The sequence below is a fragment of the Patagioenas fasciata genome, chromosome 1 (assembly GCF_037038585.1).
Source record: "Patagioenas fasciata isolate bPatFas1 chromosome 1, bPatFas1.hap1, whole genome shotgun sequence".
NCBI lineage: Eukaryota > Metazoa > Chordata > Aves > Columbiformes > Columbidae > Patagioenas > Patagioenas fasciata.
The window spans coordinates 176,266,111-176,277,046 of NC_092520.1; positions in this window are offsets into that span (position 1 = coordinate 176,266,111).

Here is a 10,936-nt window from a genome sequence, read left to right on the forward strand (position 1 = left end):
GAAGGGAAAAAGAAGAGAAAGTGGGGTGATATGGGAGTGTATTTGAGAAAGAGCAGGGACAGACTAACAAGATGGGTCTAGACCCAGACATGGCCATTTCATGTCCTGGTGCGCAGGTCCTGTGGGGGGACAGCCGCCCTGCATGCGTTTGCTTTGCACCCATGCTGTGGTCTGACACCTTTGACAAGCTTTGCCAAGAAGGGAAGAGGAGCTGGCAGGAGGATGAGAGAAGAGCAAACAGGTGAGAACCAAAGAGCCGAGCATCAGGAGAGAGGAGGGGGAAAGGAAAGACCTCACTCTTGATGCCTCCCTCTCCCCGCATCAGGCACAGAGTGGGGACAGGAGCTCATGGATCCTGATGCCTCCTGGCTTTATCATGTAAGACTTGACATGTAGCCTCGTTTTTTCCATGTGGGTCCCTGTCCCACCTCTCATCCCCATTGCTAATTAATGAAGTCTCTCCCTCCTTTCATTATTTATTTATTTATTTTCCCCAGAGGGAATAAGCAGGGGCTGGTATTGACCTGGCTTTTAATATAGCTTTCAGAGCCGGATGCCTGCCACTGTCCATGGCAGTGGAAACAAACTAATGGACCGAGAGAGAAGGACTCTGTGCGAGGACACGGGCATCCAGGACACAGACTGGGGTGGTGGACCTCATGAGAGGGGGAACCCACACGGCTGGGCACCCCCTTTGCCAAGGTGCAGCATCCTTTGGAGGCAGATGGCAGCACTTGATGGGGATGAAGTGCCCACAGCCTATTCGCTCTTTGGATGCTCATCTTCAAAGAGTGAGGGGCATGGATGGAGCAACTGAAGTGCATCAGGGTCATGGGCACTGCACAGCTGGGGTGGTTGAAATGGGACACAGGTCAGCACTGACGTCCCTGCTTCACACGGCAGGGCTCTTGGGGGAAAGATGGGTAAAGGTTGCAATAATGCTAAGGGAAAAAATATCATGCAGCCACACTGGGATCCCAGCTCCTTACATATGTTTGAACCTGCTGGACCTTTTCATGTCATGTTTGGCATCACAGTGGAGAAGACATGGAGGCGTTGAGGAAAACCCAGCTAAATGCCTGCTATTCACAGAAAAATAGAGAGAAAGCTGGCAATGCTGTCACATCCTTAGAGAGGGGAGAGGGCTGACGAGGACCCAAGGGATAGAAGCGGGTAGAGGGGATGCAGCAGAGTGAAGGAGGAAAGCAGACAGAGTGCAGGAGAACTGAGGTGATGGGTAAACCTCCTCGTGTCAGGCACAACTTTTGCAGCTGTGCTTATGTTGCCAAAATGACACATTCCTTGGGAGAACGTAGCCCATCCGATGGCACAGTGCAGTCACTCATCCCAGTAGAAAGTGCTCTCCTGCCTCTGCAAGCTGCACATCTGCACACAGGCTTTGCTGGTACACAGTGGTACATACATCCTTCTGCACAGGTGCTTCTGTATCTGCACACTCAAATCAGAGTGCTCGTCATGCCTAAGTACACACTGCACATACCTACGTGCATATGCCACACATGCGGGTATAACCCATCCTGCACCAGAACTGCATGCCATAAAGACCCAACAACGTAGACACAAATGCCATGAAACAGCAGCATCCATCTCAACAAACAACTCTCTGGCTGTGTGCTGGAGACTCCTTCATGCAGCCCATGAAAGGCCACCAGGAGAATCCACCTTGGAAAGCTGTTCACTGGACATTTTTAAGGAGTCTGCAAATCAGCTCCCCAAGTGATTCACAACTGTAAACATACATGATAGTCTGGCTTTTGCATATGATATGTGGAGCATCACCTTCCATGTAGGTGGTGCTTTCTTGTCCTGTGCTCTCCAGAGAGGACATCTCTATTGCACACCAGGACACAATGTCCCCAGGCTCTCTCCTTGCCCCAGGATCTGACGGAGGGACTGTTTCCCCGAGACCTGTCCCTAATCCCAAGGGGCTGGCAACCTGGTTTTCAGGAAGAAGACACTGCTTTTTTGTTTATCTGCCCACAACCTATATTTTTTCCCAGTCTTGCTTCTGACCAATTTCTTTGGCTCGTTATTGAAATCTATTCAAACACCAGAAAGATAATGGGCAGAGGAAGGAATTTTTCCCTATGAATAAGATCCAGGCACCCATTCAGATCCTCCACCCCATGACAACTAACGATGCTGCTGTCACTCTTCCCAGCTTCCAGATGAATGTTGTTGTTGTTTTAAATGACACTTCAGAAACTTATTTCAAGTTTTATTTTTGGTGGCACTTTTGGACAGCCCTTTTGAAAAGAAACTGTCGTTGGCACCTTTCAACTCACTCAAGTCTTGCTCAGCAAAACATTTTGATACACACTGCAACTAAAAATATTTTCAAGGAACACAACAACAATTTCAAATGGGGAGAAAATGGGTTTGGACTTCCGCGACCAGGAAATGGTGTTGAAAACGTCTGTGCCACTGAACTAATGCATTCCTTTTCAACTCAGCTCCATTTTGTCCAGGTTCTGCCCAGGAGCAGAGTGACGCACGGCGCTGCCCAAGCAGCTGGGTGCAAGCTTGTGAGATCTGCAGGGCAAAATGCCTCTTCTGTTTGAGCTTTAGCAGCCCTTCTTTGCCTTTAAGGAGAGCCTGAGGTGTCTCCCAGCCTTTGGACGGGCAATATGAAGTGGTCATGGTTTTAAATGTCACGCCAGAAAAAAAAAATTCTAACAGAAAAAAAAGCCTTACCTTCCCAGGCCATTAAAGCCTTGCTCTTGCCCTTGTGAAGTCAATGGGACTTTTGCCATTGCCTGTGGTAAGAACAGAGCTGGGCCCTAATGGAGCAGCACCACTATTGGAAAAACCCGCAGGCACTGGCCCTGTGCTAAATCTGCAGAGCCAGGGTGCACTATTGCCAGCTGTGCAGGAGGGGAGAGAGGGAAAGGCAATCTGCTGGGATGCTGAAAGGTGCACTATTGCCAGCTGTGCAGGAGGGGAGAGAGGGAAAGGCAATCTGCTGGGATGCTGAAAACATGGGGCAGTGTAGGGACAGCTAGGGCAGCCCCGCTGGGGCAGGTAACAGGGGACAGTGGAGGGATGGGGAGGAAGAGGAGCCAGGCTGTCCGTACAGTGTGGTATCCCACAGCTGGGGGATGCCACACCAGCAGGAGCTGAGACGATAGCAGGTTCTTGGAAGGGTTACACAGGCTTCTCCTCCTGCCACGACCAGCAAGGTGGGGGTCCTGCCCTCCTCAGCCCCAGTGCATTCCCGCCGGCAGGACGCGGCGCTTGGAGACTGAGCGGCACCGCACAAGTCGGGGAGCCCGGACATTGCCCGGCCTCGGAGCTCCATCTAGAGATGAAAGCAAGGCTGGCAGCCCCGCCACGTCCCGGCATCCCCCCAGGGCCCGGTATCCCTGCAAGTCCCGGCATTCTCGCAGGTCTCGGCATTCCCACGCGTCCTGACATCCCCGCAGGTCCCGGCATCCCCGCAGGTCCCGGCATCCCCGCAGGTCCCGGTATCCTCGCAGGTCCCGGCTCCCCGGGCTGGCCCAGGACTGGAGATGGGGCTTGGCTTCCCGAGCGGTGTCATGGGTCAGAGCTGGGTGTTGAGGGTGGAAACGTCTGATCCTGAGGCAAGGAAGGCTCTGAGAGGACAGGCACCCAACACTGCACCCATAACCTGCAATAAAGGTCAGCCCACCTGACAGCCAGGCCAGGGCTTTTACAGAGCGGCCACTGACTCTGAAAGCAGTTCAGATATCTGCTACTAATTTGATTTCTTCCTGGGGAGAAGCCTGCAAAGCCGGTCCAGCCTTGGGAATTACAGAACGGTTGGGATTGGAAGAGACCTCTGGAGATCACCTAGTTCAACCCAATTAGGCAGAGACAATCTGGGTTTGCAGTCAGGTCCTTCTGGTTGCTGCCCTGCTGCCAGCCTGCCCTTCAGTCAGTGCCTTACAGCCCTGCCTGGTTGCATGTGCTCAATGTAGGAGATTTGCTCACCTTTTCCTATTATTCAGTCTCTCAACAGGACACATGCAATTTGGGGCCTGTAGCAGGGTGCTGCTCTCTTTCCCCTGCCACAGGCCATGGGCAGTGAAACTGCATGGAAGTGGAGAAATGCCCCACTCAAACTCGTCCACACCAGCATGAGGGCACTCAGGTAGAGGGTTTGCAATGACTCAAGAGCTCTTCTGGCAACTAAACTTTTCATGCCCCCTTGGGATATTAGATAATGACAACCTGGCTTGCAAACTGTACCGAGCCTCAGCTCCTAGGCTTCTTTCAGTTCAGGGGGAAAGCAACACCAACAGAGCAGACAGTGGGGCCATCAGTGTATTTGCTTACCTTTGAGGACATCCTTTACAGAGGGAAACACCTTGTGGGGGCATTGCCTCCAGTCCCTGGGCAGCCTGGGCACACAGACCCCAAGTGACTGACTGGCTGTCAAAGTCAGGTCAGCATGGAAAGAGGAAACGCATGTTGCTAAGAGGAGCCATGTGATTTCACTACTCTGATGCCTGAAAAGAAATTCAGGATGGACATAAACACCATCCTGAAATAGTCTGTGAGACACTGGATATTTGAGCTTTAAAAGTTTGTTTGGCGTCTGAAATTAGCAGGATTATTTTGGTACTGGCCCCAGCTTTGAAATAGCATGTCTTGAAACCCGGGACCTAGTAATATACAGGGCCCTGGCTCTAATGCATTGATGGAGTTGTTTGGATGTCCCAGCGCTACAGTCACTGAAGGAGTCAGCTGAATGCCTGTACGATACAAAGCTTCGTTACAGCAGCCGTGTGACTGAGAGAATAAGGAGCTTGAAATTGCTCTTGACAGGGGTTTAGTTGCTCATCCAGCAACAGACTCTGCATGTCTATCAGGGACCTGACACAGGCCTGTGTACCTCTCCTGCGGTATCAAACAGAGGACAAGTTGCTGCAGAAACTCCAGAAAAGACTTTGAAGATCTATATAACATGACCTGCAGCCTGCACATGCTTCTCTCAGGGATAAAATAATGAATCCGTTGGAGAGTGGGTGAGAGCATATGACAGGCGAGGCAGACCTATAGCAGAACACTTGGTACAACACAAAAGGAGCTGACTAAATGTAAGCAGAGCAGAGCCTCCATTTAGCTCCAGGCTGCTGCTCTCCAGGACACAACTTTGTGCTCACTAACAACCAGGCTGCCTTGAATAGAGAAACTTAGGTGACCCATCCAGCGCTGCATGAGGCTATGGGAGAAGCAGGGGGAGCTGTGATGAGAAACAGCTCTGGATCAGGGAGCTGCAGCCACAGGGTGACTGGCTGTACCTGGAGTGCCAGGGTTAAGTAATTGGGAGCACTGGAGTGCCCAAGCAGCCAACAGTGCTCAGCAAGCTGGTAGGGGTTGGTGGGACAGAGCAGTATGAAGTCTGTGGAGGAGGAAAGTCAGGACAAGAGCAGCCAGCAGCAATTGCTGCAGAGGAGGTACAAGATGTGTTGGTGGAGTTGTACCGGCCAGATGAAGCTGCACGCTCCCTGCTGCTCTGTTTGGGACACAGCTCTCCTGTAGTGGTCAGATGGTCTCACTGAGCATTGTCAGCTGTTAAAATGCAAGAGCAGTTTGTGAGAAACACAAGAATTTCTGAGTTACTGTAATTTTTTGATCATTTATTCCATGCAGGAGTCTCCAGAGCCTTCAGCTGTTCCGTGGCCCTACTGTGCTTGCTCCTGCAGTCACAAGAGAAGAGGCAGCTCCTGTTCCAGAGGGATTCCAGTCTTGGTGAGCAAGAAAGCAAAGGGGAACAGAAGCAACTGACAGCAAGGCTAAGTGACGTGCCCAAGATCATGAAGCAGTCAGTGGCACCAGGAGGAAGGTAACCGGCCACTGTGGGTTTAACCTGCCACCTCTCTGCACAGCCTGGGATGTCTCAAGTGACAAATGAACCACTAGTGTTCCTAGAATAGCTCTCTGCCCATTGCACATCCACAGCTGCAGTGAAGCCACAGCCAGGACACTGGATCTCTCCAGGTATGTGCACAACACCCATCACTTTTGTACCACTGCTTATGACCCCAAATCACAGCTCTGATGGACCAAGTACTATGCATATTCCCAACTCGAGACACCCTTGGTGTCCAGACATCCAGAACTGGGAGCTGTTGGGGTGCAGTGCTTGCCCCAGAATGGCCTGCATGAGGCCTTACAGATACAAACCAGCACTCTCAAATCATACCCAAAAGGGAACAGGAAGCCACGGCAGGCTCAGATGAGCATATTTTGAGGTCTCTGGTGAGAAACAGCACGATGCGAAGCAGAAGTGAAAATCCACAACCTCTGTCCTTGCAGGGAATGAGTCCCCAGCTGCCTTGGCTGCGTGGGATGGGTGGTGAGATGGCCTTTTGTTAATTGGTGCCCTGTGCCTGGTGCTCCGCTGGCGAGGACAGGCTGTCCCTTCCAGAGAAACCCCTTGCATAAGAATTAAAGAGGAGCTGGGCTGAGATGCTAAACTAATCCACCACGGCATGCCGGGAAGCTGCATTTTAAGCCATTGTCCCTGCCCTCCCTTCTCCCCATGCGTTGTTTATCTCTCCTGTCCCTCCCACAGCAGTACGTGAATTATCCTGACTGGGCAAGCTGGTTTCATAACCGCCTGCACTACGTCCCATTACCCCACCCCCGGTATCCGCATGGGAGATGCTCATACATGGGAGGCTTTTTAGTTACCGCCAGTTTGTGCCGCTGTGAATAACAAGCCCACACAAGCGCTGCGCTCCCCCCCTCGATGCACGCAGTATCTGCACACTGCACATGCATTTCTCTACTATGGCCATGTTCGCTCCCCCGGCACATGCTGCCACCACATGCTTACAGCACAAGCTCGCTTTGCACACGCGTGATGCTCGGTGAGCTCTCCAGGAAGTGCAAAACCAGTGTGCTTGTCACACATGTTCAGAGCCTCTGTCCCAGCTGCTCCTTCTCACTTATTGCCCATCACATGTGTGTGATACTTTGTCTTCCTGCAGCTGCACCCTGCACACAGTACTCGTGCCACAGACTTGCAGCTCACCCCTGCCACGGACACTCATGTGTGGCATGTACCTGGCATATGCCAAGCACAGGCCATACATAAATGGGGCACTGTGCATCATAGGGTCAGAGGATAATTCAGGTTGAAAGAGACCTCAGGACAGCTCTAGTCCAGCTTCCTGCTCAAGGAAGGGTCAGCAAAGAGGTTAAATGAGATCATTCAGAGCTTTATCTGGTTTTGTCTTTATCTTGTCCATCATCTCTAAGGATGGAGACTGTACAGCCAACTTTTCCCCATGCTTGACTGTCTTTCAGGACAGAAAGATTTTCCTTGTATCCAAGCTGGACTTCCCTTTTTTCAACTTAGACTTGTTGTCTCTCATCTCCCTACTATGCGTCGCTGTGAAGAGCTTGGATCTGTCTTTTACCAAGGCTCCTGGGTGCTTTCCCACAGAGCTGTTCTCCATCTGTCAGGCGCCCAGCCCATATCATGGCCAGGGCACCTTCCTTCCCAGGTGCATGGCAGTGCATTTGCCTTTGCTGGATCCAGAATGTTCCTGCAGGCCCAACCTTCCAGCCTCCTTGTGTCCTTCTGAGGCAGCCCTGCCCTCTGGAATGTTGGCTGCTTCCCTCTCCAAGCAGATGTCATCTGCAAGGCTGGCAGGAGTGCACTCCATCACCTCCTCCAGGTCACTGAGAACCATGTTAAACATGACAGGTCCCAGGACAGGCACCCCACTTGCAACCAGCCTCTGGGCAGAGCACAACTCATTAACCACTACCCCTGAGCCTGGCCAACCAACCAGGTTTTTTACCCATCTGCTTGTCCACCTATCAAGACCACAACACCCTTACTTGGGTACAGGACCATCACAGGGGATGGTGTTGGAAACCTGGCTGAATCAGAGATAATCAACTTCCACTGTTCTCCCCTTACCCACAAATCCAGTCACTTTATCAAAGACGGTAAACAGGTTGTTCAGGTAGGATTTACCCTTGTTAAATCCACACTGACAGTTGCCAATCACCTTCTTCTTCACGTGCCCAGAAGTGTGTGTTCCAAGAGGGCTCGCTCCAGGGCCCAAACAAGTGTGACCTGCCTGTAGTTCCCAGAATCAACATTTTGGCCTGTTTTTTTGAAGAAGAATGCAGGATTTGCCTTTCTCCAGTCATGGGGGACCTCTTCTGATCTGTGCTTCTGTATCTAGCTTCTCCTCCAGCCAGCCTCTCAAACATAAGTCATTTAACAGCTGAATTGTCTCCCATCTGACCAGTCCTATACTTCATTTGGTCTGACGTGCAAATCTTCCTGCAGGGGCAAATGTGGCTTCTCAGTTCTTTATTGCTTTGCTCCCGCTGTTCTTCAGGGAGACAGAGAGAGGGCTGTGTCGCTGAGCCCCAGGGTTGCTCCTTTTCTCCTTGGGCTGCACATCCTCTCACTAGAGGCTCTGAGATGTTCACACTGCTGCCAAAAGCCAGCCCTTGTGCCATGCAAAAAGGTAAAGGGGAGCAGAGCAGCCTGATCCCATCCCTGCAGGAAGATGGGATGGGGCTGCCTCAGTTGATGGCTCTGCCACAGGACATGGAGCAAAAGGCTATGAGAGAGAGACCAGTTCAGCTCCTTTTCTCCAAAAAATAAGAGACTCAGAGTTTCTTAGAGGGAGACACACTGCTTTCAAGGTGAGGAGGAATCCATGAGACTTGGCAAGGCAGAGGTGGAACCTCCCCTGCATCCCTTCATTTTGCCCAGGATGCTGGGCCAGGTTCTTTGACCATCCCCAGGCACTCAGATGCCTTGGTGCCTGGGGAGCTCTCGGCATGCGGGCGAGGAAGATGAAATTACACGTCTTAAAGTAAAGATCCTGCTGCTTCAGCCCTGAGCCAAGCTTCTCCCGAGGAACCTTGGCCCTGTTCTATAGTCCTCTGTTAAGTCTGCCATGGCCATATGCAGCTCTGAATATTCCTGTTTGTTTGTTTGTTTTTTGGTTTTCCATTAGTTTTTTTTTTTTTTTTTTTTTTTTACCAAAGCAAGCCAGCGTGGGTGTAACAAAGAGTCAGTTACAAACTGAGAGAAGCTGGAAATACCATGAGGATAAAAAAGGCAAGGTATATGGAAAGAAAAGCAATAAAGGCCCTTAATTATGGGTGTGGCCAGGAGCAGCTCCTATTATTAAGGTTGCCAACACTTCCCCTTTTAAGACCCTGTTTTCACTTTGTCAAAGTTTCAACACTGGAGCAGAAGTTTTCTGTGGAAAGTGATTGCTTCAGTTTGAATTGAGCACTTTTACTTCATTCTTTCTGAAAATGTTGGCCAACCGCTAGGTTTTCTGGGCTGGAGGAGGTACACATATGGCCCTGGGGATGAAAGCTGCAGATCCTTTGGGCTTTCAAGCAAGTGCTTGGCCTTGAGCAGGACACTGTGTCACAGAGACTGTGTTTTGCCAACTTCATGAAACACCGCTGCTCTCCCTCACCAGCGTGGATAAATTACATGGCTTTGCCAAAGGTAGGAGGAAGACTTGTCGCAGCTTCACAGCTACGAAGATTTCAGCCTCTGCTAAACTGCCCAGCCCTCGCTTGGCTTCTGAGGCTGGTGTGATGATGTATGGGCTTTCCCACAGAGAAGGGCTAAAGGAAACTGAGAGGGTTTTCCCTTCTAGGGCTGTTCTGCATCAGGCACCAGGCTGAATCCCTCGGTGCTTCTCTCTGCCCTGCACACCTGGTCACCTCTCTTTTGGCTTCTGGGAAGCCCAGTGGAGGAAAGCCCCTGATTTGATTGGGAAGGGATGAAACTCAAAGGGAAAGGACCAAAAATCTGGGGCAAAGCAAAAGAGACTGGGAGATGAGTGAGAGAGCTGAAGGGAGATGCTGGGGCTGGTTGGGTGAGGGGTTATTGCCTGGGAGCTGCTGGAGTGACTTGCTGGCTGAGCAGGGGTATTGGGAGCTGAAAGCAGGGCTGGCTGGGGCAGGGAGGTGAGAATGGGAAGAGTGGAGGAAGGGGGATCAGCAACAGGGTAGGCAGGGGGAACAGAAGGGAGTCAGGCAGCACCCAAACTGTTTGCTTGGGGAGTGGGGGATCCTGGTGGCAGATGGGGACTGGGGATGGAGGGGGGCTGCCACCGACCCACTGCCCAGGAAGGCTTGGACTGGTGACAGGGAGCAATATGTGGTGGGAACGCTGGGACTGACTGGCCAGGTTATGACGCTGAGCCATACTGGTACTGTGGGAGCAGGAGACTGGGCTGGGGGTCCAGCAAGGAGACAGGTGAGGTGGGTCCGCGGAGAGGTAATGGCTGAGCCCAAAGCCAAGGGCTTCCTGACAGGCCTGAAGAAGGGAAGCCAACAGTGGGAAAGCTTGCAGGTGACAAGGGGAGTGGGGGGGACAGCCATGTCAGATTGTGTTTCTGGGACCACACATTTCTCCAGAGCTCGAACACTAGTCTTCTCCCAAGTCTTATTCCCATGTCTTACTGCTCCAGTGCTGTTACCTCAAACACCACCCAACAGTGTCTCCCACCTCTCACCAGCTCTGCTCCTCACTGAGAGCAACAAGCCACTATTGCTATCTGTTATATCAGATTACACATTTCTCATCACTGAGAAATGGCAGCACGCAGGCTGGCTGTAGAACCACCCTTCAATGTCCTCATGCATACAAATTATGGTTTAGTCTTTAATTATGTGGCCACAGACTTATTTTCCACAGGACACCTGCAGCACACAGGTTAGATTATGCTCTGGGTGATTCTGGGTTGTGTCATGAAGAAGGCTCTTTGCCTGGACTCAGCATCATCTTTCTTTTTTTCTTTCCCCAAAAAGTGTGAAGAAAAAGGAGTGACTCATTGCTGAGACAGTTGTGTGTTGGCCTGCATCCCTGCCCCTGCTGCGGATTTCCTACCTGATGCTGAGCGAGTCACTCACAGCAGCCTTTTCAGAGGTAGCTATTAGCTAT